The sequence below is a fragment of the Ovis aries genome, chromosome 6 (assembly GCF_016772045.2).
Source record: "Ovis aries strain OAR_USU_Benz2616 breed Rambouillet chromosome 6, ARS-UI_Ramb_v3.0, whole genome shotgun sequence".
In the NCBI taxonomy this organism is placed as follows: Eukaryota; Metazoa; Chordata; class Mammalia; order Artiodactyla; family Bovidae; genus Ovis; species Ovis aries.
This window is the reverse complement of record NC_056059.1, coordinates 71,655,532-71,683,071: the sequence shown is the minus strand read 5'-3', so window position 1 is coordinate 71,683,071 and position 27,540 is coordinate 71,655,532. Positions and strand designations below refer to the sequence as shown.

Here is a 27,540-nt window from a genome sequence, read left to right as displayed (position 1 = left end):
GTCGGTTATTCCATATCCAGTTCTAACTGTTGCTTTTTGACCTGCATACAGATTTCTTAGGAGGCAGGTCAGGTGGTCTGGTATTCCCATCTCTTTAAGAATTTTCCACGTCTTCCAGTACACAAACATAGATTGTCTTTTGATTTGTTTTAGCTATATTTTATAGTTTTCATTGTACACGTTTTCACCTCTCTGGTTAACTTTATTCCTACATTTTTTTTGGGGGGGGGTGCTATTGTAAATGTAGTTGTCTACTTAAATTTCCATTTTGGATTGTTCATTATTAATGTTTAGCAACAGAATTGATTTTTGAATGTTGAGTTTGTATTGGGCAACTTTGCTAAAATCGTTTGTTTCAACCATCTTTTTACGTGTGAAATCTTTAGGGTTTTCTGCATATTAGATCATACGATCTGTGAACAGAGGTAATTTTTTGCTTTGTCCTTCCATATTTGAATGACTTTTGTTTCTCTTCTTGCCTAATTGCTTTAGCTAGGATTTCCAGCTCTATGTTGGATACAAGTGATGCGAATAGGCATCCTTGCTTTGTCCATAATTTTTCAGTTTTCTTTCAGTCCAGAAGCTTTCATTTTTTATTATTGAATATGATGTTAGCTATGACTATTTCATATATGGCTGTTGTTATGTTGAAGTGGTTTGCTTCTGTTTCCAGTTTGTTTAGCGTTTTTATTGCAAAAGAATGTTTGATGTTTTCAAATGCCTTCATTACTTGAAGTCATCTTCCCCACCATTTTCATTTGGTTGATGTGGTATATGACAGTGGTTGATTTTCATGGTTCAAATCATCCTTGCATTCTGGGTATAAATACCACGTGATCATGGTATATAGTCCATTTAATGTGCTATTGAATTTGACTTGTCAGTACTTTGTCTGAGGATTTTTGCATCAGTATTCGTCAGGAATATTGGTCTGTATTTTTTTTTGTTGTGTCTTTTTCTGCTTTTGGTATCAGGGTAGTGCTGGCATCATGAAATGAGTTGGAAATGTTCCTTCCTGTTTAATTGTTTGGAAACGTTTGAGGAGGACTGGTATACTCTTTTTTAAATGTTTTGGAGAGTTTTTTCCTGTGAAGCCACCTGGTCCTAGGCTTTTCTTTATTGAGATCTGCTTTTATTTCTTGAGTTGTTGTCATTGTCCAACGCTTTGTGACTCCATGGACTGCAGCATGCCAGGCTTCCCTGTCCTTCACCATCTCCTGGAGCTTGCTCAAACTCATGTCCATTGAGTCAGTGATGCCATCCAACCATCTCATCCTCTGTCATCCCCTTCTCCTCCTGCCTTCAATCTTTCCCAGCATCACGGTCTTTTCTAACGAGTCAGCTCTTCACATTAGGTGGTATTGAAGCTTCAGCTTTAGCATCAGTCCTTCCAATGAATATTTAGGATTGATTTCCTTTAGGATTGATTGGTTTGATCTCCTTGCTGTCCAAGATTACTCTCAAGAGTCTTCTCCAGCACCACAGTTCAATAGCATCAATTCTTCAGCGCTTAGCTTTCTTCATGGTCCAACTCTCACATCCATACATGACCACTGGAAAAACTTTGACTATGCGGACCTTTGTCTGCAAAGTAATGTCTCTGCTTTTCAGTATGCTGTCTAGGTGTGTCATAGCCTTTCTTTCAAGGAGCAAGTGTCTTTTAATTTCATGGCTGCAGTCACCATCTGCAGTGATTTTGGAGCCCCAGAAATAAAGTCTGTTTCCATTTTTTCCCCATCTATTTGCCATGAAGTTATGGGACCAAATGCCATTATGTTAGTGTTTTGAATGTTGAGTTTTAAGGCAGCTTTTTCACTCTCCTCTTTCACTTTCATCAAGAGGCCCTTTAGTCCCTCTTCACTTTCTGCCATAAGGGTGGTGTTATCTGCATGTCTGAGGTTATTGATGTTTCTCCAGCAATCTTGATTCCAGCTTGTGCTTCATCCAGTCCAGCATTTCTCATGATGTACTCTGCATAGAAGTTAAATAAGCAGGGTGACAATTTATAGCCTTGATGTACTCCTTTCCCAATTTTGAACTGGTCCATCGTTCCATGTCCAGCTCTAACTGTTGCTTCTTGACCTGCATACAGATTTCTCAGGAGGCAGGTAAGGTTTATTTCTTGATTAATTCACTTTAAATTATTCTCTTGATTTTGCTGAGAGCGATGAGGATTTAGCTTACTTTTGCTGTCCTTAATCACTCATCTCTCTTCATCTCAAAGTTTGAAACAGTATAATTAGTTCTTTCATTTGGTACCTGTGCAGTTGTAAATAAAGTGCTTCTTAGACATTATATTTTAAGTCCCTGCTATGTAAGATAAAGATAGTAGAGCCTTTATCCATTTCTCTATCTTGTCTTTTCTTCTCTTTCACTTTCATTTCTACCTTTTCTTTTGTGTTTGACCCGGTTGATCACATAACATTTTTATTCTGTTGTATAAGGAGATTTAAGACATTGCAGTGGTTAAGACTCCACGCTCCCACTGCAGAGGGCACAGGTTTGATCCCTGGTTGGGGAACTGAGACCCTGCGTGCTGCATGGTATGGCCAAAACAAAACAAAAACATTCAGGCTTTTCAGTAGGTTGATTCTAAAAGCTGAACACAATAAATTACAGTTACTCATTGAGCTGTTTATTTTTTATGAGTACAAAGTTATAATGGAAGTCAAAAAAAAAATAGGATATCAAGGTAAGTTTGGTTATCTTAGGGCAAATTTTTTCACAATCATGCCACTAGTTTGCCTTATATTCTGAGTTGTTTGTTTAATCTTGTCCATCTTCCCCTCCTGCAGTCTGTAATTACCTTTTTTCCCTTGGTAGAAATGTTTCCTGCTTGAATCACAGTATCTTATTTGTTGGAAGGAATCCCTGGTTTTCCTAGAGACATCCCTTTTAGAGTTTTCCTGCTTCTTCCTTCAGTCTTCGTAAGAAGGAAGCCTGCTGAGTGTCTGACATTCTGAGATATTCTTTCACTGCATTTCTGGGTTAGATTTACTGTTCCTTAGATGTCACACCTTCCTGTTTCATGGCATTCTCCCCTTTTTGCTGGAATATGTTCCAGATTAACTTCAGTATACAGGATACTTAAGATGTAAACATTCTTGAATGCCTAAACGTGGCTTTTACCTGGTTCATAATTGCTTGGTAGTTTGAGTGTAGAAATTTAGATCCAGAGTGAATTTTCTTTTGAACTTAGGAGCTTTTCTCTCTTTTGTTTAGATCAAGATGGTAGGAAATCTGATGCTACTCTGAGTCTTGTTATATTTTAATAACCCTTTCCCTCTCTCTCTTTGGAAACTTTAGTATCTTACTGTGTCTTTGAAGTTCTGGACTTTTATAGTTACATATCTAGGTATATGGCCAGTAGGTCACTTGTGTCTGACTCTTTTTGTGACCCCCATGGGCTGTAGCCTGCCAGGCTCCTCTATCCATGGAATTTTCTAGGCAGGAATACTAGAGTGGTTGCCATTTCTTCCTGCAGGGGATCTTCCCAACCCAGGGATCGAACCCACATTGCCTGTGTCTGCTACATTGGCAGGCAGATTCTTTACCATTGTGCCCTCAGTGAAGCCCCGTGTCTAGGTATGTTCAGTTCAGTTCAGTCGCTCAGTCGTGTCTGACCCTTTGCGACCCCATGAATCACAGCACGCCAAGCCTCCCTGTCCATCACCATCTCCCGGAGTTCACTCAGACTCATGTCCATCGAGTCTGTGATGCCATCCAGCCATCTCATCATCGGTCGTCCCCTTCTCCTCCTGCCCTCAATCCCTCCCAGCATCAGAGTTTTTTCCAACGAGTCAACTCTTCTCATGAGGTGGCCAAAGTACTGGAGTTTCAGCTTTAGCATCATTCCTTCCAAAGAAATCCCAGGGTTGGTCTCCTTCAGAATGGACTGGTTGGATCTCCTTGCAGTCCAAAGGACTCTCAAGAGTCTTCTCCAACACCACAGTTCAAAAGCATAAATTCTTCGGTGCTCAGCCTTCTTCACAGTCCAACTCTCACATCCATACATGACCACTGGAAAAACCATAGCCTTGACTAGACAGACCTTAGTCGGCAAAGTAATGTCTCTGCTTTTGAATATGCTATCTAGATTGGTCATAACTCTTCTTCCAAGGAGTAAGCATCTTTTAATTTCATGGCTGCAGTCACCACCTGCAGTGATTTTAGAGACCCCAAAATAAAGTCTGACACTGTTGCCACTGTTTCCCCATCTATTTCCCATGAAGTGATGGGACCGGATGCCATGATCTTTGTTTTCTGAATGTTGAGCTTTAGGCCAACTTTTTCATTCTCCTCTTTCACTTTCGTCAAGAGGCTTTTGAGTTCCTCTTCACTTTCTGCCATAAGGGTGGTGTCATCTGCATATCTGAGGTGATTGATATTTCTCCCGGCAATCTTGATTCCAGCTTGTGTTTCATCCATTCCAGCATTTCTCATGATGTGCTCTGCATATAAGTTAAATAAGCAGGGTGACAGTATACAGCCTTGACGTACTCCTTTTCCTATTTGGAACCAGTCTGTTTTTCCATGTCCAATTCTAACTGTTGCTTCCTGACCTGCATATAGGTTTCTCAATAGGCAGGTCAGGTGGTCTGTATTCCCATCTCTCTCAGAATTTTCCAGTTTATTGTAATCCACACAGTCAAAAGGCTTTGGCATAGTCAGTAAAGCAGAAATAGATGTTTTTCTAGAACTCTCTTGCTTTTTCCATGATCCAGCGGATGTTGGCAATTTGATCTCTGGTTCCTCTGACTTTTCTAAAACCAGCTTGAACATCAGGGAGTTCACGGTTCACGTATTGCTGAAGCCTGGCTTGGAGAATTTTGAGCATTACTTTACTAGCATGTGAGATGAGTGCAATTGTGTGGTAGTTTGAGCATTCTTTGGCATTGCCTTTCTTTGGGATTGGAATGAAAACTGACCTTTTCCAGTCCTGTGGCCACTGCTCAGTTTTCCAAATTTGCTGGCCTATTGAGTGCAGCACTTTCACAGCATCATCTTTCAGGATTTGAAACAGCTCAACTGGAATTCCATCACCTCCACTTGCTTTGTTCGTAGTGATGGTTTCTAAGGCCCACTTGACTTCACATTCCAAGATGTCTGGCTCTAGATTAGTGATCACATCATCATGACTGTCTGGGTCGTGAAGATCTTTTTTGTACAGTTCTTCTGTGTATTCTTGCCACCTCTTCTTAATATCTTCTGCTTCTGTTAGGTCCAGACCATTTCTGTCCTTTATCAAGCCCATCTTTGCATGAAATGTTCCCTTGGTATCTCTAATTTTCTTGAAGAGATCTCTAGTCTTTCCCAATCTGTCGTTTTCCTCTATTTCTTTGCATTGATCGCTGAAGAAGGCTTTCTTATCTCTTCTTGGTATGAGTTGTTGTTATTCTGTCTGAACTCTCTGGAGTTGATAGACCTTTTCTGTTGAAATGCAGGTGTTTTCATTAAGGTATGGGCAATGTTCTCACTGTTTTTTGGTAATATTTCTTGGTTTCCTATGTTCTTCCACTTTGGAATGCTCATCAGCAGAATATTGGCTTTCTGGTTTGATCCTTATGTCATATCTCTCATGTTTTCTGTCATTGCCTTTTTATTCCTTATTTTATTTCTTTAGCTAGATGTTCCTGCTTTTCTGTGAATGTCTATAAGCAGATTGTAAGTATTGCAGTATCTTTGCTTATTTTCTGTTTGTATTATTTTAAGAGGCAACATGGTATAGTTGTTAAAAGCATATACAATAGAACTAGACTGCTAGACTGTGTCTGTTAAGATCCCAGCTCCACTACTTAATAACCATATGACCTTAGGTAAATTATTTAACCTTTCTGTGCTCTGTTTCTGAACTATGAAATGAGGATAACTACTTTGTGGGCAAAGGAGTTCATATTTGTAAAGTATTTACAACAATTCTCGGTGTTGTAAAATTTGTATCATTGTAGCATTCTGTTTTTGTTTTATTGAATGCAGTTTCTTTAGGAGTCTCTTAAGGATATTTTGATTGTTTAATCCTTTTCTTCTGTACCTGAATACTTTGTGAGTCTTCTGGGGTTAATTTATTATTTACCTTTGTCTTTTTCTAGCTGTGGTTTTTCCTCATACGAAATTACATAGTTGACTCATGTATATTGCTACAGGAATGTCTTGATTACTTTCTGTAGCTACAGTGGGGTGTTTTTTTCTTGTTGGGTAGGTGGGTTTTTTTCAATTGCTTTCTCTGTTTAAAAAGACTGGTTGGTAATTCTTAGTCCATAGATGGAGTGTCTTGTCTGCTGGCAAGTTCAGGTTTAGAGCAGAAGAGCAGGAAACCTATTGTGATTCTCAGGAGCTTTCTGTTTGTCGTATTGACAACAGACTTGCTCGACGGTAACATTCCTCTGGTTTCATTATGAACAGGTTGCCAGATTTCTACTAGATTTCTTTAGAAAAGAGTGGCACAGTTTTTGGCTTAGGGGTGCCATTGGGCCTTGCCTAGCCAAGGAGTGGGTGCAGAGAAAGGAGACAGGTAACTTTTTCCTAGGTCACCAGTATTCAGCCTCTTTATCTGCTAACTTGAGTCTAGAGTCTCAGGAGGATTGACTCAGGCCTCCATGGTAGTCCCTCTATGTGTGAATTTTGCACTGTGTTTTCCCTAGTTTTGCTTAACCTGTTAACACACTTTGGATCTTCTTTCTATTGTCTAGAAATTTACTGTGTCGGTTCATCTCTTCGTAACTTCCTACTCCATTCTTTTTATTGTTTTATAGATCTTAAACTTTTTGTACTTCTGTGCTGTCTTACCAGTAGGCATTCCAAAGGGGAAAGTAAGACAAAACTGTCATCATTATCTTTCATTCTCCAGGTTTTCTTTTTTTAAGGAAAAAAAAAAAAAGAATGAAAGGAATTGTCGCTTCACTTCTAAGTATTTCTGTAGTTAAAAAGTTCTGATTCAAACAGTATAAAAAGATATTTTTTAATACCTCTAGGTGTTAGCTCCTGGTCTTGTTTTTGCTGACTGTATGTATAGAGCTTCTCCATCTTGGGCTGCAAAGAATATAATCAATCTAATTTTGTTGTTGACCATCTGGTGATGTCCATGTGTAGACTCTTCTCTTGTGTTGTTGGAAGAGGGTGTTTGCTATGACCAGTGCGTTCTTCTGGCAAAACTCTATTAGCCTTTGCCCTGCTTCATTCTGTATTCCAAGGCCAAATGTGCCTGTTACTCCAGGTGTTTCTTGACTTTCTACTTTTGCATTCCAGTCCCCGATAATGAAAAGGACATCTCTTTTGGGTGTTAGCTCTAAAAGGTCTTGTAGGTCTTCATAAAACTGTTCAACTTCATAGACTTGGATTACCGTGATATTGAATGGTTTGCCTTGGAAACGAACAGAGATTATTCTGTCGTTTTGAGATTGCATCCAAGTACTGCATTTCAGACTCTTTTGTTGACCATGATGGCTACTCCATTTCTTCTGAGGGTTTCCTGCCTGCAGTAGTAGATATAATGGTCATCTGAGTTAAATTCACCCATTTCAGTCCATTTTAGTTCGCTGATTGCTAGAATGTCGACATTGACTCTTGCCATCTCCTGTTTGACCACTTCCAATTTGCCTTGATTCATGGACCTGACATTCCAGGTTCCTATGCAGTATTGCTCTTTACAGCATCGGATCTTGCTTCTATCACCAGTCACATCCACAGCTGGGTATTGTTTTTGCTTTGGCTCCATCCCTTCATTCTTTCGGGAGTTATTTCTCCGCTGATCTCCAGTAGCATACTGGGCATCTACCAACCTGGGGAGTTCCTCTTTCAGTGTCCTTTCATCTTGCCTTTTCATAGTGTTCGTGGGGTTCTCGAGGCAAGAATCCTGAAGTGGCTTGCCAGCCCCTTCTCCCGTGGAGCACTCTCTCTCAGGCCTCTCCACCTTGCCCGGCCGTCTTGGTCAGCCCCGCAGGCATGGCTTGGCTTCACTGAGTTAGACAGGGCTGTGGTCCTCGTGTGATCAGACTGACTAGTTTTCTGTGAGTATGGCTTCAGTGTGTCCGCCCTCTGAAGCCCTCTCGCAACACCTACCATCTTACTTGGGTTTCTCTTACCTTGGATGTGGGGTATCTCTTCATGGCTGCTCCAGCAAAGCGCAGCCCCTGCCCCTTACCTTGGACAAGGGGTATCTCCTCACCGCCGCCCCTCCTGACCTTGAATGTGGAGTAGCTCCTCTAGGTCCTCCTGCCACCCGCGCAGCCACCGCTCCTTGGACTTGGGGCTCAGATCATGAGCTCCTTATTGCCAAATTCAGACTTAAATTGAGGGAAAACCACTAGACCATTCAGGTATGACCTAAATCAAATCCCTTATGATTGTACAGTGGAACTGAGAAATAGATTTAAGGGACTAGATCTGACAGATAGAGTACCTGATGAACTATGGACTGAGGTGGCTGATATTGTACAGGAGACAGTGATCAAGACCATCCTCAAGGAAAAGAAATGCAAAAAAGAAAAATGGCTGTCTGAGGAGGACTTACAAATAGCTGTGAAAAGAAGAGAAGCAAAAAGCAAAGGAGAAAAGGAAAGATATAAGCATCTGAATGCAGAGTTCCAAATAATACCAAGAAGAGATAAGAAAACCTTTCTCAGCGATCAATGCAAAGAAATAGAGGAAACAACAGAATGGGAAAGACTAGAGATATCTTCAAGAAAAGTAGAGATACCAAGGGAACATTTCATGCAAAGATGGGCTTGATAAAGGGCATAAATGGTCTGGACCTAAGAGAAGCAGAAGATGCTAAGAAGAGGAGGCAAGAATACACAGAAGAACTGTACAAAAAAGATCTTCATGACCAAGATAATCACGATGGTGTGATCACTCACCTAGAGCCAGACATCTTGGAATGTGAAGTCAAGTGGGCCTTAGAAAGAATCACTATGAAAAAAGCCGGTGGAGGTGATGGAATTCCAATAGAGCTATTTCAAATCCTGAAAGATGATGCCGTGAAAGTGATGCACTCAATAGGCCAGCAAATTTGGAAAATTCAGCACTGGCCACAGGACTGGAAAAGGTCAGTTTTCAGTCCCAAAGAAAGGCAATGCCAAAGAATGCTCAAATTACCACACAATTGCATTCATCTCACATGCTAGTAAAGTAATGCTCAAAATTCTCCAAGCCAGGCTTGAGCAATATGTGAACCGTGAACTTCCTGATGTTCAAGCTGGTTTTAGAAAAGTCAGAGGAACCAGAGATCAAATTGCCAACATCCGCTGGATCATGGAAAAAGCAAGAGAGTTCCAGAAAAACATCTATTTCTGCTTTATTGACTATGCCAAAGCCTTTGACTGTGTGGATCACAATAAACTGGAAAATTCTGAGAGAGATGGGAATACCAGACCACCTGACCTGTCTGTTGAGAAACCTATATGCAGGTCAGGAAGCAACAGTTAGAATTGGACATGGAAAAACAGACTGGTTTCAGATAGGAAAAGGAGTATGTCAAGGCTGTATATTGTCACCCTGCTTATTTAACTTCTATGCAGAGTACATCATGAGAAATGCTGGGCTGGAAGAAGCGCAAGCTGGAATCAAGATTGCCGGGAGAAATATCAATCACCTCAGATATGCAGATGACACCACCCTTATGGCAGAAAGTGAAGAGGAGCTAAAAAGCCTCGTGATGAAAGTGAAAGAGTGAAAAAGTTGGCTTAAAGCTCAACATTCAGAAAACGAAGATCATGGCATCTGGTCCCATCACTTCATGGCAAATAGATGGGGAAACATTGGAAACAGTGTCAGACTTTATTTTGGGGGGCTCCAAAATCACTGCAGATGGTGACTGCAGCCATGAAATTAAAAGACGCTTACTCCTTGGAAGAAAGTTATGACCAACCTAGATAGCATATTGAAAAGCAGAGACATTACTTTGCCAGCAAAGGTCTGTCTAGTCAAGGCTGTGGTATTTTAGTGGTCATGTATGGGTGTGAGAGTTGGACTGTGAAAAGAGCTGAGCGCCGAAGAATTGTGCTTTTGAATTGTGGTGTTGGAGAAGACTCTTGAGAGTCCCTTGGACTGCAAGGAGATCCAACCAGTCCATTCTGAAGGACATCAGCCCTGGGATTTCTTTGGAAGGAATGATGCTAAAGCTGAAACTCCAGTACTTTGGCCACCTCATGGGAAGAGTTGACTCATTGGCAAAGATTCTGATGCTGGGAGGGATTGGGTGCAGGAGGAAAAGGGGACGACAGAGAATGAGATGACTGGATGGCATCACCGACTCCATGGACATGAGTTTGAGTGAACTCTGGGAGATGGTGATCGACAGAGAGGCCTGGTGTGCTGCGATTCATGGGGTCGCAAAGAATCGGACATGACTGAGCGACTGTGCTGAACTGAACTGAACTCTTTGTGATCCCACAGACTAGCCCAGCAGCTCCTCTGTCCATGTGATTTCCCAGGCAAGAATACTGAAGTGGGTAGTGATTTTCTTCTCCAGGGGATCTTCTTGACCCAGGATCAGACCCGGGTCTCTCGCATTGTGGGCGGATTCTTTACCGCCTCAGCCACCAGGGAGGGTAAAATACTTCTATATGTTTTTTTAAAAAGTAAAGATATTTTCTTACATAAACTCTATCATATCTAACCAAATTAACCATAGTTTCTTAATATTATATATTACCTAGGTCTTATTCAGATCTTTTCCACTTGTTTGAAAAATACCTTTTTATGTTATTTGAATCAGAATTAATATGGGATATTAGCAGTTAGTTATGTTTCTTGAGTCCTTTTTTTCTTATAAGTACAGTTTATTCGGGAAAAGAGTGATATTGGTTTGTAGATCCCTTTGATAGACAATGTTTGTACCAGCTATGTATTACATAGTTCTGTTCCAGTTTGTTAAGAGTTCAAAATCTTCTTCAAATAAGACACGCTTTTGTTTTAATGGAATACATATAGAACAGTAGTACAGAATAGAATGATGAACTCTCAGCTTTAATAACTATCAACTCAGGACCTGTCTTGTTTCATATATACCTTCAGCTATGTACCTTCTCCTGAATCTGTTTGAAGCATATTCCACATCTAATTCATCTGCACATATTTCTAAGTATATATATATAAGAAACTAGGTCAGTTCTATAGAATATTTCTCATTCTGAATTTATCTGGTTGCTTCTTGATGTCATTTTACTTACTCCTTTTCTATATTGATTTAAATTGAAAGTTTGATCTAAAGCAGTGTTTCTCAAGCTTTTTTTTTCATTATTATTCCTTTAAAGGCCCTTTTTAGACACTTTTTTCCCCTTTGTGGTCTGTTCCATGAGACCCAAGAGTAGAGCATTGTGCTTTGGAATGTAAGAAACCGTTTTAATTTCTATTGAAGATTTTTTTCGCCCCTGGATGTGACACTGCAACTATTAAGAATAGACAATATAAAGATTTGATTCTGTAGTTTGACTCTGTTGTTGTTGTTTAGTCGCTAAGGTGTGTCCGATTCTTTGTGACCCCATGGAGTGCAGCATGCCAGGCTTCCTTGTCCTTCACTATCTCCTGCAGTTTGCTCAACTCACGTTCATTGAGTTGGTGATGCCGTCCAGTGATCTCATCCTCTGTTGCCCCCTTCTCCGCCTGCCCTCAGTCTTGCCCAGCATCAGGGTCTTTTCCAGTGAATTGGCTCTTAACATCAGGTGACCAAAGTATTGGAGCTTCAGCTTCAGCATCAGTCCTTCCAATGAATATTCATTGTTGATATCCTTCAGGATTGACTGGTTGGATCTCCTTGCAGTCCAAGAGACCCTCAAGAGTCTTCTCCAGCACCACAATTTGAAAGCATCAGTTCTTTGGCACTCAACTTTATTATGGTCCAGTTCTCACATTTGTACATGACTACTGGAAACACCATAGAAAAACTGGAAAAAGCAGAGTTTGACTCTTTACATAAGAACATTTTATAAGTAGGATATGTTATAAAAACATATTTGCTAGGGGGTATCAATATTCATTTCAGTGAGTAAAACTCCATGAGGGCAGGAATTTGGTGTTTTTTTCCCCTTGTCATTAGATATGTAGAACCTATCATAGTAAGTGAATGAATGAGCAAGGAACAGAATTTCCAACTCCTTGTCTAACGGAACTGCTAGTTAAAAGAGAAATAACCCAGTTAATGTTGTGAAATCTTTTGTTTTTGTTAATCAGTCTTTAAAATTGTACTTTTCCTATTGAAGGGTAATTAAAATTCTTTTAATATGGTGGAAAGAAATATCATTAACATTTCTAATAATTTTCATTTCCAATTGTTAATAAAAATTAATGATGATCATTGGACTGTTCATAAAACCATACTGGAAATAGAGAGTAATAAAAAGCACCTATCTCATAGGGATGTTGTGAGGATTAAATTAGTTAATACATGTAAAGCACTTACAGCTAGACTTCACACATAATAAAATGCTTAACAACTATTCATTAGTAATTGAGGATGGTGCTGGGGCTCTTCTTTCCCTTCATCTTGCAGGAGGGCTCCTGATGGTTGGTTGATCAGTTCTTCCATTCATAGTGAGGTTGGCACTTTTCTCTCAGGCCCTTGCAAAAGCTCCATGAAAGGATCATCCTCCTTAAGACTTTCCATCAACCTTCTTCCCAGGGGTCCTCTTCTAAGACCCTTGATGATAGAGGACTGAGAAAAGCTGCAGAATGGTTATTATATTGCAGTCAAGTGGTGAGGGCTTAAAATGAACTCTGCCTGTTAGCTCTGTGTGACTGAGTGATGCCGGGCAAATTGTTTTAACTCCTTACTTTCTTCTTTTGCCCATATACCTTCTCATCTCTTTTCTTACTCTGAGCAGCCACACTCGACTTCTTTTACTTTCACACAATGCCATATTCTCTCCTACATCTGCCCCCTTTGAACATGCTGTTCCCTTTAATGTAACATATTCTTTCTTTCCCCTCCCCAGTTGCTTTATTTGGCCAGATCCTACTCATGCTTGCATTAATTGCCTCTCTTTTAGGAGACATTTTCTAACAAATTCCCACCAGACTAATTTGTGTCTCTGCCGTGCTCCCATTTCACACCATCATGGTTTTAAAACCTTTCATCCCATTTGAAGTGACCCTACAGACTGAGCTCCAGAGGGGTTGATAGAACCTGACATGTTCATTGCTGCGTCCCCAATTCCTGGCACATAGGAAACCTCAATTAATGTGGTATACATGGATGGAAAAAAAAATATACTGGCAGTATTGTTACTTAGAATTTGGTTAACATTATTTCCATAGCTGCCCTTGTTTCATGGATTTTTTTTTTTTTTTCCCTGTAAAGCTGCTGAAACTTAGAAGCTGATTTTGTCACAGTCTAAGATGACTTTGGAAAATTCTGCATTCCTTTTAGATGAATCTTTACAACTTGGTGAGTTTCACTAGATATCTTCAGTCTTCATTTTGAGCTCAGAAGTATGCCTTCTCTTCTTTTTTTTTTTTTTGACATAAATATTGGGTACAGTGAAGTTTGCAGTCTCCTTGCAAGAAGCATAGGACAGATTATTATAAAAACATTTAGAGCATAGCCTGCTAACTGCTTTGATAGCTTTTATTTATCTTTAGAATTTTTATTCTCAAGAGAAGTGAAAAATTATTTATTGAAAGATAATGATATCCAGATGTATTTCAGCAGTTCTTGAAATTCTTCAAAGTTACCATCTGAAAGTAAGAACTACAACTTGTCTTTTCTTTTTTGAGAGAAAGGTGATTTGCAAATGAATGAAAAGTAGACTAAGGATTATTTTGTGTCAGGTTTTAGGTTTAGAGATCAGTTGACTGAGGTAAAGACGGGCCAGTCACCTGCTACAACTCCAGCTTATAAGTAGGTCTGTCCATCCAGGGACACACTACCAAATCCAGCCTACTGCCTGTTTTGTATGACCTGTGAACTAAGAATAGTCTTTACATTTTTAAATGGTTGGTGGAAAAAAATCCTGGAAGAAGAATACTACTTTGCGATATGTTAAAATTATATGAAACTCAGGTTTACTGTTTATGAATAAAGCTTTATTGAAATACAGCCGATCTTATTTTTTCACACATTGTGTATGCTGTTTTCAGGCTATAGAGGCAGAGTTAGGGAGTTGCATCAGAGACCTTAGGGCCCAGAAAGCCAAAAATATTTACTTTATGACCTTTTATAGAGTAAATTGGAGAAGGAAATGGCAACCCACTCCTGTTCTTGCCTGGAGAATCCCAGGGACGGAGGAGCCTGTTGGGCTGCCATCTATAGGGTCGCACAGAGTCAGACACGACTGAAGCGACTTAGCAGCAGCGGCAGCATAGAGTAAGTTAGCTGACCTCTGCTCTACCTAGTTGGAAGAGTATTTATAGATTGAGTGCTAAGATAAAAAATGAGTTGGGGAAAATTAGAGGGAGACAAGAGTTAATAAGCAATTCTCAGTGAGTGAACTTACACTTTTTTTCTATCCTGGAAAGTGGAATCCATATTCTCATTAGACCTGTGTTGCTGTTTTCAAGCGGGCAATAAGTTGATTCTGGTATTACTTTTCTTCTAAAGTGAATGTAAATGGGCATATTAGGAAGAAAATTAAAATAGTACTCTCAGTTTTTTACCAGGTTTTAGTGTTACCATAATGTCTTAAGCAGTGTGTGCGTGCAAGTCGCTTCCGTTGTGTCCAGCTTTGCAACCCAGTGGACTGTAGCCCGCCTGGTTCCTCTGTCCATGGGATTCTCCAGGCAAGAATACTGGAATGGGCTGCCATGCCCTCCTCCAGGGGATCTTCCCAACCCATGGATCAAACCCATGTCTCTTATGTCTCCTGAATTGACAGGCAGGTTCTTTACCACTAGTACTAGCTGGGAATCCTGCTTCAACAGACTGTCCTCTAAATCATGATTAAAAGAAGCAGATAATCAAGCACACGAAAATAGTAGGTCATATTGCCTTGCTTAAGCCACACCCTCATGGGAAACAGCAGTAATAAAAATTAAGCCATGAATGAAAATTGGACTTAGTTATATTGTTTAGGGTTGGTAAATTTTGTGCTAGCCACTGCGGTCATATGATTAATTCAAATTAATAGAAAACCAGTGTAAATTGTGTTAAAGAAAAATAAAAAAGTTCTAGCTAAACCTTAAAAAGCTATAGCTAAAATAAAAATAAACTACGAAAGTGACTTTAACAGTTCTTGATCACACGACAGCTAAGACTCAAACCAGGATTAGATAACCCATATGCTTAGCCCTAAACTCAGATAATTACAGTAACAAAATTATTTGCCAGAGTTCTGTTAGCAATAGCTTAAAACTCAAGAGACTTGATGGTGCTTCATACCCCTCTAGAGGAGCCTGCTCTATAATTGATAAACCCTGATAAAGCTCACCAGCATTTGCTAATTCAGTCTGTATACTGCTGTCTTCAGGAAATTCTAAAAAGGAATAATAGAAAGTATAATTATTACACATAAAAATATTAGGTCAAAATGTAACTTGTGGGATGGGAGGAAATGGACTATATTTTCTATTTCAAGAACATATTTCTTATTATATGAAAGTTTTTATGAAACTAAAAACCAAAGGAGGCTATGGTAATAAATTAAGAATAGAGTACCTAGTTGAATCAGGCCATCAAGCATGCACACTTCACCCATCACCCTCCTCAATTATTAATAACCTTTATAACCTCTTAGCAAGTACCAAACACGTGTGAGGAGATAAAATCATACTAGAGGGAAGCATACTAGAAAGTGTGCTTGGATAAATCAAAGGCTAGCGTAAATAAAACCACCTAGTTTATTTTACCCTCAGGAGTTTCATAATTTATGGATACTTTAAATCTGTCCCAAATTTCCCACAAATTCAACTGTTATAAGCAGATTAAATAAATTATTCACCCACTATTTAAAGTATAAGAGATGGAAATTTAAAAATTTGGGGTGCTATGTGGAAAATACTGTAAGGGCATGATTTAAAAAAAAGAATTGAAAGTAATAACAAACGTTTCCCTTTTTACTTTTTATATAATGATTTAACTAGGAAATTTTTTACAAAGAGAACTTAAATCCCCGGAAGCCAGATGAGTTCCTTACGAACAGTTTATAAGAACAAACTCATCTATATAGCAAAATTCTGAGAAGATTTATAAGTAGAGATGACAAGCCTAACAAGCCTGATGAGAGCTGGTTGTCCAAAAAAAATAATCTTAGATCTTAGTTCAACTTTACAAACTATTAAAAAGTCAGAAAGTTTAATGTATTTTTAAATGTTAATCTAAAAAGTTTCAGCTCCTTAGAAACAGGGTACAACCTTATCTGGAAAGTAAAAATAACACCATAGTTGCCTTAAAAAATAGCCATCGATTAGTTGTTCAAGCTTGGCAACATATTGACCTTAATACTAACAATAAATCAACTCCTAGTTTAATACTGGACTAATCTATTAATTAAAAGAAACAATAATGTTAATATGACTAACAGGAAATGTTTCTTCTTGCATAAGCTTATATAAGTAATGGAATCATTGGTAGATAACAAATCTAAGTCAATGTTAAATTATTTATTAAAATTACTCTTAATCTGACAGAGGTATGCACCTACTAAAAGATTTTAAAAAAGTAAAAGGAACTCAACAAATACAAACCTTGCCTATTTACCTAGAGTGTCACTTCTAGCCTGACTAATATTAGAGGCACTGCTTGCCCAGTGACATCTATTATCCTGACCATGCTAAGGTAGCATAATCGCTTGTTTTCTGAATAAAGACTTGTGTGAGTGGCCACACAAGGGTTTCCTATTTCTTAATCAGTGAAATTGACCTTCCTGTGAAGAGGTGGGAATAACAAAATAAGACGAGAAGACTGATGGAGCTTTATTTAATTAATGCCCCGCCCCCAAATGAACTAAATCATCATGGGATAATAACACTTTTATATGGGTTAGTGGTTTTGTTTAGGGTGATCTCAGAGAACAAAAAAGTCTCTGAATGATTAAAATTTAGACCAAATAGTCAAAATGTTTGATCCCTTACTGATCCAAAAAACTGATCAGTGGAGCAAGTTACACTACAGATAACAGCATAGTCCTACTCTAGAGTTCATATCGACAGTGGGGTTTAGAATCTTGATGTTGGGTCAGGACATCCCAATGGTATAACCAATATTAAATATTCATTTATTCAATAGTTAAGGTTTTATGTAATATGAGTTTACACCAGAGTAATCCAAGTCAGTTTCTATTATATATTTCTCCCAGTACAAAAAGATAGAAATAAGGCCTACCTACTTTTCAAAAGCACTTTAAAACTAATTAATGATATAATCTTAATTCATGAAAACACCCTGCCTGAGAACACAGGTAGACTGCAGAGCCTAGTAATTGTATAAAAAAGTCGTTATTATTAGAGGTTCAACTCTCCTCCTAACAGAATGTTTAAAACTAACATTCTAACACTCTTCATCCTGTTTCTTCTAGCCGTGGCATTCCTCACACTAATTGAATGAAAAGATATTAGGTTACATACAACTTTGAAAAGAACCAAACTTCACTGACTCATATGGCCTACTATAGCCTATCACCAACACAGTTAAATTATTAAAGAACCACTATGACCAGCCTGTCTTCGATTTGCATATTTATTATAACATCCATTCTAAAAGCATCTGGTAGTATATACCTTTTGTGCAATTTCTGTTTTTTTCTATGTAAGGAGTTTATATGTAAAGGACATTATCTGTTTCTATGTAAGGAGATATATCTGTTACCATATTTTTATGTAAAAGTACTAATATATTATTTGGAAAGTGGTTGATGGCTGACTCAGTGGAACAAGGCTAGTATGTACATTGGGAACTAAGGAACATGGTCCCTTTTGGAGTCAGTGGAAAGATTGGAGGATATTTTTAAGGAGTCTTCTGCAGCCTGACAGAGGCAAATTAAGTCCTCTATTAGGAGATTTAAGACCACAGTTTTAGGATCTACCTTTCTTGTGCTCTTTTCTGTGGCTTCCCTAGTGGCTCAGATGGTAAAGAATCCACCTGCGATGTGGGAGACCCAGGTTCTTTCCCTGGGTTGAGAAGATCCCCTGGACAAGGAAATGGCAACCCACTCCAGTATTCTTCCCTGGAGAATTCCATGGACAGAGGAGCCTGGCAGGCTACTGTCCATGGGTTTGCAAAGAATCGGACATGACTGAGCAACTATTACTAACTTCGTACGTCTCTAGAACATTTCACAGTTCTGTGCAGTTTGACACATTTACCACTCTGCATCCTAGTTGCTTTGTTTTCAGAATAGAGAAAAATAATACCTTTCCTGTCTGAAAGCAGGAATCTTAGGTTTGCTAAACTATAAGTTTCTTAAGGGTGAGTACCATGCCTAATTTTTAAAAAATTATTGATCTCTTTGTAACTATCATAAATCTGGCACATAGTTGGCACGCAGTCAATGTTTGTTGAGTAAAAGTACATGATATCTTGTATCTCAAATAGTTGTTATTTCTATGAATGATCACAGTAATTCCAGTTCATTTAAGGATTTGTTTACTGGGATTAGGTGTCTTTTTGTTACTGTAGGAGAGAATTTTGATGAAAACAGTAATTTGTCTAAGTTATAATAATTTTTTGACATCTTGAGGGATAAGATTTAACAATATCAAATCTAGAAACCTTTTGATAATAAAACTAAAAATATGTATATACTAAAGCCACTCTTGAGTAGGAAGTTTTATATATTCTCATCTGAGTCTTCTAAAACTTTTCCCAACTCTTCAATTTAATCTCTTTTTTAATGAAACTTCCCTGTTTGATTTACTCAAAAACCTATGTTTTAAAATCGTGTCTTGCAGAATACCTTATAAAGACCAAGACAATTTAAAAGGTGTTTCAGTTCAGTCGATCGGTCTTGTCTGACTCTTTATAGCTTTCTGTATAGTCCAACTCTCACATTCATACATGACCACTGGAAAGACCATAGCCTTGACTAGATGGACCTTTGTTGACAAAGTAATATCTCTGCTTTTTAATATTCTGTCTAGGTTGGTTATAACTTTCCTTCCAAGGAGTGAGCATCTTTTAATTTCATGGCTGTAATCACAATCTGCAGTGATTTTGGAGCCCCCCAAAATAAAGTCAGCCACTGTTTCCACTGTTTCCTCATCTGTTTGCCATGAAGTGATGGGACCGGTTGCCGTGATCTTAATTTTCTGAATGTTGAGCTTTAAGCCAACTTTTTCACTCTCCTCTTTCACTTTTCATCAAGAGGCTCTTTAGTGCTTCTTCACTTTCTGCCATAAGGGTGGTGTCATCTGCATGTCTGAGGTTATTGATATTTCTCCCAGCAGTCTTGATTCCAGCTTGTGCTTCATCCACCCCAGCGTTTCTCATGATGTACTCTGCATATAAGTTAAATAAGCAGAGTGACAATATACAGCCTTGATGTACTCCTTTTCCTATCTGAAACCAGTCTGTTGTTCCAGTCTAGTTCTAACTGTTGCTTCCTGACGTGCATTCAGGTTTCTCAAGAGGCAGGTTAGGTGGTCTGGTATTCCCATCTCTTTCAGAATTTTCCACAGTTTATTGTGATCCACACAATCAAAGGCTTTGGCATAGTCAATAAAGCAGAAATAGATGTTTTTCTGGAACTCTCTTGCTTTTTCCATGATCCAACGAATGTTGGCAATTTGATCTCTGGTTCCTCTGACTTTTCTAAAACCAATTTGAACATCAGGAAGTTCACAGTTCACATATTGCTGAAGCCTGGCTTGGAGAATTTTGAGCATTACTTTACTAGCATGTGAGATGAGTGCAATTGTGCGGTAATTTGAGCATTCTTTGTCATTGCCTTTCTTTGGGATTAGAATGAAAACTGACCTTTTCCAGTCCTGTGGCCACGGCTGAGTTTTCCAAATTTGCTGGCATATTGAGTGCAGCACTTTCACAGCATCATCTTTCAGGATTTGAAACAGCTCCACTGGAATTCCATCACCTCCACTAGCTTTGTTCGTAGTGATGCTTTCTGAGGCCCACTTGACTTCACATTCCACCAGGGAAGCCCTTAAGTACAAGAATACAGTCTCTCAGAAAACCTCCTATAGAGACACAGAACTTCAGATCTAAGTACTAACATCAAAGATTTTGAGGGAGGAAAGGAAGCCAGGTTGAAAGAAGAAGGGGGAGAAGGCAGGAGAGGGGGGGCAAAAGGGGTGGACTTACAGACATCTCCTGCCACCTACAGATACCCAGGCATTATGGGACTTTTCCCTGGGCCTCCAGAGAAGGGAGGACTGGAACTTGGCCCTACCAGAAATCAGACCAGACCAGAACCAGAATTCGAGTTCTCTGCCAAGAGGAGGTGATCAGTCTCCAATCCTCAGCTCAGGCTGAGGGCCCTTCTACCAGATTCCTGCATCCAGGACCAGGGGACTAGAAAAACAGGGAAGGATAGGAAGGATTAAGGAGAGGAGAGAGAGAGGGAAGGGGAGAGAGGTCAATAAAGTCTCTTGTTCCTTACTGGTCGGAGCACTCTGGCCAGTTGTCCGCGTCAGGAGGAGACCAGGGACAAAAGGGTCCCAGTTGTGGCTGCTGGGTCTGGTCCATTGGCAGGCAAGCTGGCCCCTGAGTACCCTGAGTGGTCAGGATGTCAGTCTCAGCAAAGAAGAGTCCTGCCAGAGCCGCGATTTGTTGCAGGAAGAGGGACTCCTTTCAGGGCCGGAAACTGGGCTCTTGTCTAACACTCGGTAATGAATTGTCCGAGGAGACCCATGTGTTGACAAAGCAAGAGATTTTATTGGGAAAGGGCACCCAGAAGCCCCTGTGTATTCTTAAAGGTGAAGGTGAAGTCGCTCAGTCGTGTCCGACTCTTTGCGACCCCGTGGACTGTAACCTACTAGGCTTCTCCGTCCATGGGATTCTCCAGGCAAGAATACTGGAGTGGATTGCCATTTCCTTCTCCAGGGGATCTTCCCGACCCAGGGATCGAACCCGGGTCTCCCGCATTGGAAGCAGACGCTTTTTCTTGGCACCTCTTTAATATCTTCTGCTCAGGAGATACAATGGCTAAATCTAATACATGACTAAACTGATTCCTAAACTGGAGGAAGACGAATGCCCTAAAGGACTTTATTTACTCCTTTTAAAAAACAGACACTAGATTATAAAAGGATATTGTTGTTCTTAGGAGGTACATGTTTAAGTATTTGGGAGTAAAAGGGCATGGTATATGCACCTTACTCTCAGATGTTTCAGAAAATATGTTCATCTGTATGTGAAGATGACGATGTAGATGTTAAAATTTGGCCGACTGGATAAAGTATATATAGGAGTTCTCCTAACATCATAGTTAAATAGTAATATAATTTAGAATTTTAAAAAAAAATCTTAGGTATAGTTTATTAAACTTTCATTTATCGTGTACTTTTCTTTAATGTTCACTTCAGCTTGTTTTAATAAAAATATATTTAAGTTTTCCCTTAGTTCCATGAATATGTTTTTTTTAAAAAAAAGTAGATCTATTTTTTATTATCTTAAATATTGAAGGAAATTCAAGAGTAAAGATCTGTTATAATGTTTTTCAAACTGGGTGTAAAGAATCACAGACTTTTTGGTGAGCATTTACATTGTGATATGCATTATTTTTAAAGTACATTACATTTAATCATTTTATTTCAGAGCAGCATTATGCTTACACCTTGTTTTGATATGCTTTTTCAAGTTTGGCTTCCCTTGTGGCTCAGCTGGTAAAGAATCCACCTGCAGTGCAGGAGACCTGGGTTTGATCCCTGGTTTGGAAAGATCCCCTGAAGAAGGGAAAGGCTACCCACTCCAGTATTCTGGCCTGGAGAATTTAACATATAGTCTGTGGGGTCACAAAGAGTCAGAGACGACCGAGTGACTTTAACTTTCAAATTTAGCTAGACCAGAGCTTAGATGCTAAGCCTCAGAAGCTTTGTGTTTTCTTACCTCCTTTTTTCCAGATACAGACTGTGGGAACTGGTGATTTGGAGCTCAATATAGAAAATTGATTATATATATTTTGAGAAAAAAATACTATCTTAGAATTATCTAGTTTGTACATACAAGTTTAACTTCAGGGTAGACTTTTATTGCCCTCATAATGTGGAAAGGATCCATACATAAGACTATTCTTCAGTAATTGTCCAGAGAAAGAAAGTAAATATGACTTTTAGTACCCAAGTTGGAGGCAGACTGATAATAGAAACCTAGTTCTACTAGACTTAAGTTTCACCAAGTAAAATAACCAAAAAATTAAAAATAGAAAGATCAAGGGACTGATGTAGTATTGCTAACTTTTAAATGCTTTTTATTGAATTAAAACATGCATATCATACAGTGCATAAATACCAAGTGTCATTTTGATGAAATTTTATGAAGTGAGCACTTGTTTAATCAATACTAATACCAAGGTCAAGATATAGAACATTTTCATCAATCCTGGAGCCTCCTTCATGCCCCCTGACAGTCATCATGCTCTCCCAAAGGTAACTATTATTCTGGCTTGATTCAGTCTTCATTGGTATTGTCTATTTTTGAACTTCATTTTTTTTATGATTAACATCTTGTTGGCAGGCGTCATTCATATTGATTCATATGGCAGTAGCTCATCCTTTTTCATTGCTTTGTAATACTTCATTATTTGTATATACTGCAATTTCATCCATTGTACAGTTGATGAGCATTTGGTTTATTGTCAGTTTTTGACTACTATAAACAGTTCTGCTGTGAACATTCTTGAGTGTCTTTTGGCACATAGGTATGCCTTTCTGTTGGATAAATAACCAAGGAGGAACATGCTGAGTCTCAGGGTATTTGGATGTTTAGCTTTTGTAGATGCTTCCTAGTTTAGTTTTCCAAAGTTGTTGAATCAATTTACACTTACACCCGCATTGTACACAAGTTTTTGTTTCTCTTCATCCTCAATAACACTTGAAATTATTAGTGTTTCAAATTAATAACTGTTCTGTAAATCTGGGAAATAGATGGGGAAACAGTGGAAACAGTGTCAGACTTTATTTTTTGGGGCTCCAAAATCACTGCAGATGGTGATTGCAGCCATGAAATTAAAAGATGCTTATTCTTTGGGAAGGAAAGTTATGACCAACCTAGACAGCATATTCAAAAGCAGAGACATTACTTTGCCAACAAAGGTCCATCTAGTCAAGGCTATGATTTTTCCAGTAGTGATGCATGGATGTGAGAGTTGGGCTGGGAAGAAAGCTGAGCGCTGAAGAATTGATGCTTTTGAACTGTGGTGTTGGAGAAGATTCTTGAGAGTCCCTTGGACTGCAAGGGGATCCAACCAGTCCATCCTAAAGGAGATCAGCCCTGGGATTTCTTTTGGAAGGAATGATGCTAAAGCTGAAACTCCAGTACTTTGGCCATCTCATGTAAAGAGTTGACTCATTGGAAAAGACTCTGATGCTGGGAGGGATTGGGGGCAGGAGGAGAAGGGGACAACAGAGGATGAGATGGCTGGATGGCATCACCGACTCGATGGATGTGAGTTTGAGTGAACTGCGGGAGTTGGTGATGGACAGGGAGTCCTGGCGTGCTATGATTCATGGGGTTGCAAAGAGTCAGACACGACTGAGCAACTGAACTGAACTGCTGTAAATCTAGTGAAATTTTTTGTAGTTTTAGCTTGTCATTCCCTGATAACTTAAAAGGTTAGCACATATTTATATATGCTTATTGATTCTTTGTTTTATCCTCTTTTGAGAAATGCCTTTCATGTTATTTGCCTATTTTTCTATTGGATTGTCTATCTTACAGATTTGCAGTTCTTTATTTCTAGGATAAGTTTCTTGATAGATTAAGTAGTGAAGACCTCTATCCTACTTCTTTACTGTTTTAATATTTTATACTAATATAATTTGTTAATTTTAATAAAGTCTGTTTTATCAAACTCTTCTTTTATGGTTAGTGCTTTGCATGTTTTAAGGATTCTTTGTCTCAAAGCCAAGAAGATAATTCTGCTATGTTTCCCTCTATAAACTTGAGTGTTTAGGTTTTTGCATGGTGTTTGGTAGGATTCATGTTTTATTTTGTTTTCTACTTGGAAATTCATTTGGTTCAGCATTATTTATCGAAAGGACTATACTTTCCTATGGAATTCAGTAGTTAAGGTGACTGTTTATTTGTGGGTCTATTTTTGGACTCTGCTTCTGTTCCATTGGTCTCTTTGTTGTTGTGCCAGTGCCATACTCTTAATTATTATAGCTTTAAATTCTCCAGCCTTTGTTATTCAACGTTGCTTTGGTTGTTCTTGCCCTTCTGAATTTCAATTAAGATTTTATACTCAGCCTGTCAGTTTCCTAAAGAAGTAAATAAATAATAAATCCCTACTTAATATTAAGCATGTTAAGTATTATTTCTTCTTATTATTGTCTAGTTTAATGTTGAATCTGTAGATGGATTGGATATATTAAATATCTTTCCATATTGAGACTTTCAATACATTAACCATAGTTTACTATCTCCCATATATTTAGATCTTTTAAAGTTACTGTCAGAAATGTTTCGTTTTGTGTGTAGAGGTCTTCCACATCTTTTAACTTTTAAAGTTATATTGTGATTATTTTTTTTTAAGTCCTTACAGTTTATAAGTTCATACTAGAGTATTTACAGATGAAATAATATAGTTTGGGGTATTTGATTCAAATAATACAGAGGAAGATAGGAAAGAATGGGGAAGGGACAGAATAGGTGAAACAATATTGACCATGATTTGATAATTATTGAAAATAGGTGATGGATACATGAGTTAATCGTTACTCTTTTTTTACTTTTGTGTGTATTTGAAATTTTCCATAACAGTAGGCTTAAAAATACATATTAACTAAAGATTGAAACCCAAATATATAAGAATTCAAAAGTTTATAATAATTCTTTAAAAGTAACTCTCATTTCATTACTCTGGAATCATTGGTAAGTGAAAGCTCATTTATTTTCTATTTTCTGCACAGGCTTTATTCCAGGATAACCAGATAGTTCAGAGGGAAAGTTGACTTTATGTTATAGAAGAATCATAGGTATTAAGAAATGCTACTACCTATGATTGAGGATTAGAGGCTCACCACAGTGCAATTTCTAATAGAACTGTGATCTAGATAATGACCAGTTGTGTGCATGCATGCTCAGTTGATCAGTCGTGTCTGACTCTTTGCAACTCTATAGACTGTAGCCCACCAGGCTCTTCTGTCCATGGCATTCTCCAGGCAAGAATACTGGAGTGGGTTGCCACTTCCTCCTCCAGAGGATGGAATCTTCCTGACGTGGTCATTGAACCTGCGTCTCCTGCATTGGCAGGTGAATTCTTTACTGCTGAGCCAACTTTAACTACTAAAGCCATCAGGTGAAATTCTGTTGGGAAGTAGATATAATACAATGCATAGGCCAAAATGGAGGAAGCCTCTGTGTGACTGATAAGAACGAAATACTCAACAGAATACCAAAAGCAGCTAGCTATGTAAGGACTCTGAAAATTAATGATAGGCAAATTGAGAAGTCATAACTTGAAAAATAGCCTGTATAGTGGTGAATATCCCTTTTCTCTCTTTCCATGACCCAGCTTTGACCATATAGTGGGCTGAACTAGGGAACTGCACAGTGGGTATGGAAGTTTGCAAAAACCCCAAGAGAAGACCCTTATTTCTTACCAGAAGGCAAGGAAAAGGAAATCACCTCCCCTTTTTTCTCTTTTTCTCTCCCAAGCCTGCCCTGAGACCATCTCTGCCTATAAAGTTGCATTGCCATGGTGGCACAAACACTAAAACTGAGAGAAAACCATTTTTCTTGTCAGAGGATTTGGGGAAAAGGCCTGTGGAATTGATGCATGCTGGAGAAATCTCACAGGGAAGAGGGCTAATGAGAAGGGAGACTCACAAAGGTCCCACCTTACTCACGAGCTACACATGCATGGACAGACCCAAAGAAACACAGAAAAGACAGAGAACTGACCTATGATGTAAACCACTGTCAAATCCTAGACTTGCTGGAGTGATGCATGCAGAGGATGAACCCAAGTAACATAGTAAAGACTTTGCAAACTGAGCTGACAGTAGTACTACCACCCTTAGAAGGCAATATATAACTTGTAGTATAAACTTAGGCAAAAAAAAAGTCAGATTCTCCAGAAGATGTTAACAGAATCTAATTTCATAAACTAATATTCAGAATGTCTAGGATATAATACAGTTATTTTACATACAAAGAAACAGGAAAATCTGACTATTTTTTACAAGAAAAGACAATAAATAGATGCCAACCCTGAGATGATTCAGATGATGGAATTATCAGAAAAAGAATTTAAAGTAACTGCTATGTTATATCCCTGGGCAGTGAGGCAAAAGTGAACATTTTTGAAATGAATAGAATGATAGTTCTCCTCTGATACAGAACCATATAAAAGAAACAAGTGGTAATTTCAGAACTGAAAATATATGAAACACAAATTTACTACATGGACTCAATAGGAGACTTGAAGATAATCATCAGTGGAAATCTCAAATCATGTTTCTTCTGTATCAAGGGTATGTCTCTCTTCTATAATGCTTGTTTGTTATGTCTAGGTTGCATCCTGTGAAGCCTGGTCATAGGTCTTCTAGCTGAGTTAGCATGCCATTTACATATCCTCTTTTATCCTTGATTATTCTTACATGAACGGCTTCCCTCATGGCTCAGCAGTAAAGAATCTTGCCTGCCATGCAGAAGATATAGGTTCCATCCCTGGGTCAGGAAGATCCCCTGAAGAAGAAAATGGCAACCCAGTATTCTTGCCTGGAATACCCCATGGACAAAGAGAGGAGTCTGGTGGGCTACAGTCGGTGGGATTGCAGAAAAGTCGGACATGACTTAGGGAATAAACAACAACTCTTACTTGAATACTGCAAATGTGTCTGTATCAAGGGAGTTCCAACTCCCTTGGAGTATCAAAGGAACTTGATACTTGGAGTATCAAGGGAATAGATTCAAATAGGGTCTTGGCCTGTGATTTTCCCAGACCTTATCATTTCAGGTGGGGTTCAAGCAGTCAGTCAGTGGATTGCAAAAATAATAGTCAGCTAAGGTACTTAACATATCCATGTAGTTTTGCTTGAGAGCTTTAAAAGTAAATATGTATAGAAAAGTGGAAATGGACAACATATACCTAAATCATGCACTGTAAAATCTTACGATTTAAAGGAAATGAATTTTATCTTGAAAATAAATGTAGATATAATAATTTTAGTGAAGAAAAAAATACATTGATGATGACAGTTTTCTGAATAATATGTGGTTCAGAATGCATCAAAACTTATTTGAGCTGGTTTTCAGGTGATTGTGAACTTGCCTGACCTACTTGGCTGCACAAAAGCAACTTGGTAGTTTACCGAAATTTTAATAGATCAAAACAATGATTGCACTGCAAAAGGAGGAATATTTGTGGCCTTGACAATGTAAGTGTTGGTAGTATTTATGTGCATCTGGTGGCCTCATTGATGAAGTATATGTCATAACGTTGTTATAAGATTTATACGTATTAGTTGTAAGTTATTAAACATCTCATGAGCTGA

General features: G+C 38.6%; 1 protein-coding gene across 10 annotated transcripts in view; it reads left to right on the top strand.

The window, feature by feature from the left end:
- CLOCK (clock circadian regulator) overlaps window positions 1-27,540 on the top strand; it is a 124,132-nt gene that overhangs the window by 17,872 nt on the left and 78,720 nt on the right. For 5 of the 10 annotated variants that reach the window (XM_060416642.1, XM_042251043.1, XM_042251045.1 and 2 more), the window contains exon 3: window positions 13,295-13,381. The exons of the other annotated variants lie outside the window; for them this stretch is intronic. The gene's annotated coding sequence lies outside the window, so the exon portion shown is untranslated. The remainder of the gene's footprint in view (window positions 1-13,294; window positions 13,382-27,540) is intronic. 10 annotated transcript variants of the gene reach the window in all.